Below are 3868 nucleotides of genomic sequence, written 5' to 3'. Positions count from 1 at the left end.
CAGATCCCTAAGCATGAGACTATTTAAACCGATGAATTGCTGCCACTTCATCGGGTTCTTTAGTGAGGGATGATCACCACACGAGTGCCAATGCCTAATAGCCAAAACTTTACAAATACTTTTTAGAATCTGAAACAAAGCTTCAAATTATTAATTAACGTCAGCAAAACCTACATAGCTTCTCCACATAAGTATTACTATATATATATATATATATACATATTATATATAAATAAAATATATAGATTTTCTTTTCTTTCTTTTTTTTTTTTTTTTTTTTTTTTTATTCCTGAAAAGTTCACCAATTTCCACAACATTATGCAGAAAATCCCCTCCAAAACATTAAACATCTGATCTATGTGTACACACCACTAGTTCAGTTCTTAATTTCTTTCAGTCCCTCAACGATGGTTTCATCTTTTTTGAAAAAAGCTTGACTGTTGTCAGCTTACCCCAAAAATTGCTGTGGCAAAAGGAGACAAGCAATATATATAGGATTTTAGTGACTGTTCAATTAATCGAAATGTTAAAATATTATTTCACTACTTTATTTGCTTTTAAATCCATAGTTCTTAATTGTCAGTTACATAAAGCTACTCTGGTTTTTGACAATATAAGTTTTGCAACTTGAGTTGCAAATCATTTTTCTTAAAGAAATTTATACAATTCATTAACATGGTTGAATTTACTTAATCTGTAGCTTAATATATATGTGTATATGTATATAAGTATTGAGCATATTACAAAGAAAAAATTATAAATTTTTAGACTTGAGAACTTGTTGTCACTATTTAATTCTGATTGAACTTGATTTGATCTCTTACTAGGACTGAGAAATATATTAAGAAGACGAACAAGAAGAAATAAATAACAGAAAAAAGCGCTTCATTTGATCATAGGTTATATCTACTTTTCTGATCATACAGAGTCAGGAACCAAAAAACAGATATAGCATAGGGATATTTCTTAGATTTGATTTTTGAGTTTTGCAGTGCTTCATCTTCATCTTCGTCTTCATCTTCAGGATTGATTTTTTCCTATATATTAACTTACGCGGTAGATAACGATGATCATGTTCTGGGGTTAGCTAGCCAGCTAGTTCAAAAGGCTTAGGGTGTTGAAGGACTTGAATGGAGAGACTTTAGGCAGTGGACCTTGATTGTTGTTATTATTAGTGTTATGGGAGGGGAGTGAGTGAACGTACTTGCAATTTGGGCAAGAAGGAGAAGATTTTGAGAGAATGACAAGGAGATGGCAATTCAAGCAAGGCAAAGCCACCATGCTTCCTCCTGATGAACAATTGTTTTTCTTGGCAATTTGATCTTGATCTTCCCCATGATTAATATTTTCAGAGCTGCATTTCTGTGGAAAATCTGATATGGTTGAGATATTGAGTTCAAGGTCTAGAGTCTTCTTCTCCATTGGCCAATTCCAACTCTTTGTCAAAGTTTTTCTGTTTAGATAGTACATTTTTCCTGACTGCAACATAAACAAGAATTCCCAAAATTAATGACATGTATGATATAATGTAATACAAATATTTATATATATATATATATATATATATAGAGAGAGAGAGAGAGAGAGAGAGGGAGAGAGAGAAATTTACTTCAAGATCAAGGCATTGTTCCCAATCCAATGGAAGAGGATCTTTAAGTTGATGAAGATCCACATGGCTTGCTTGAACCTGATGAAGATGCTCATGGAAAAGTTTTCTCTTCCTTGAAGAATTAACTTCTGGCTGCTGATCCATTGGAGAAATATTCGTGCTGCTTTTATTGACATTAACAAGCCGTGTCGGAGCTAAAGAGAGCTCTGGAAGCTCCATTACCCAATTCAAATCTTTTTTCTCTCTTTAGTTTATAGATCGATCAAGTAGTCCTAAAGTTTGAAGAAGAAGAAAGGTGATCTCCAAATTAATAGTGGAAAAGAGGAAAGAAGAGTAAAACCCAATTGAGGAAACTTTGGGAACAAACAGAAAGTATTGCGTAAAACATCCGAATTTTCTTTTCTTTACTTTTCTTTTCTTCCTTTCTTTTTCTTGTTTTTTTTAAAGTTTTATTTTCCTTTTGGATACAGGGAAACAGTAGTCATGCAAAGAGGGCTTGTATGCTTAAATTGCCTTCATCAACCTCCATTTAAAGAAGGAAGAAGGGCAGGCCAAAGCATTTAAGGTTGCAAGTAGATATCAATTTAATGCACCAAAATCCAACTCTCAACTTCATCACCATTAATATCTACAACATATATATATATATATATATATATATACACACATCTCGCTACCCTTTAATATCCAACCCATTTAATAATTATAATTAATTTCCCTACTTTTCAGTCAATTCTCTAGAATTTTATTTTGAATTTTGAATCCTAATTTTTTCAGTTTGTAAAGTTAATTGGTTACACGGAAATTCTATGATCAAATTCCATATTTTGGTTGTAAGTTGTAAAGTATAACAAGCTAATAAATCATATGTTAGACTTACGAGGCCAAATTAGATGTTTTCAATGAATTCTTTTAATTTCTTCAAGTATACCTAACAATAATATCATAGAGGTTCTTCATAATTAATACAAAACTATATGTACTTGCATGTGCGATGTATATATACAACAGGCTCCATAATTAATTAGTAAAGTATATTATTCTATTATAAATATATATTACATAGGTATACGTGTGGGTTTAATTCTCTTGGTTATGGATGGTACCTCATATATAACCAAACGGATTGAAATAATATTATTTTTTTGCAACAATTTGTATTCTCAATGATAACTATTTTAATTGTTTAATTCATTTCAAAAAGAAAATGATGACTATTTTAATTCATTTGTGCTAGAATTACTAACCATTCTATGTATTTTAACAAACCTACGATTCTCTCTAGCTGTCAGATCGACATAATAATAATTTGGGCTAATTGCAACTTTGATACATATACTCGATTTTCGTATTTGCGATTTCGGTTTTTAATATTTAAAAGTAACAATTTAGACTTTATAATTTTTAAATTTGTTGCAAAGCTCAATCCCTAATTTAGCCAAAAAAATATATATATATTGAAAACAGTTTCTTTCATGTAAGTGCTTTTTTTTTTCTTTTTTTTTTTCCTTCAATAATCAACACTCTAATTTCTTTTATTACAAACTACCACAAGTTTTTGGATAGAATTGTTACAAATTTGTCAGGTCAAATTAAGAATTGTCCCTATTCTCAATAAATTGAAAAATTAAAGATATAAATAGCTACTTTTAAAAGCTAATTAAATGTTTAACTGGCAAAACTTCATAAGTCAAAAATACTGAAATAAAATTAACTCTAATAATCATTTAATTGATTATTTAAAGCTTAGATTTAAACCCACAACCAATACCTCTCATATCATATTAAATATAATTTCTTTCAAAAGCTTGAGATTGTATAAGGTGGAACGAGAATGAATTATACACTTTTAACATAATTATATAAACCATAATATTTGTCGAGTTTCTCTGTTTTAAAATCTAACTCTTCTCCCACTCTCTTCTTTCATTCATTCATTCCTTCATTTATTTTTTGGTTTTTTTGTTTTTATAAGTGTCAAACATTTCTGGAAATTAATTAATGAAATATTGAAATCTTCAAGGTTCTAATATAAATGAATTTCTTACACAGTTTAGTTTAATTAATTGATGCAATTAAAATATACTATATATATATATATGCATACTACTAAAAAAACCTTTCATCTTTTTTTTATTTTCTTTACTTCTCTATTTTTTATTTTTTACTATTTCCCTCTACGTAATATATGTCTCACTTTCAATTTTTATTAACTTAATTATGCTGTCAGGACCCGTCCAAAATTCCTCACCGGAACCC

The 3868-nt window shown here is 29.4% G+C and overlaps 1 pseudogene; it reads right to left on the bottom strand.

Annotated features, from left to right (window-relative positions):
- Positions 1-300: 300 nt before the first annotated feature.
- Positions 301-2017, bottom strand: LOC107422169 (uncharacterized; annotated as a pseudogene).
- Positions 2018-3868: the final 1851 nt, after the last annotated feature.

Source organism: Ziziphus jujuba, chromosome 3 (genome assembly GCF_031755915.1).
Source record: "Ziziphus jujuba cultivar Dongzao chromosome 3, ASM3175591v1".
NCBI lineage: Eukaryota > Viridiplantae > Streptophyta > Magnoliopsida > Rosales > Rhamnaceae > Ziziphus > Ziziphus jujuba.
Note: the sequence above shows the minus strand (reverse complement) of the source record. Positions and strands in the feature narration are given on the sequence as shown.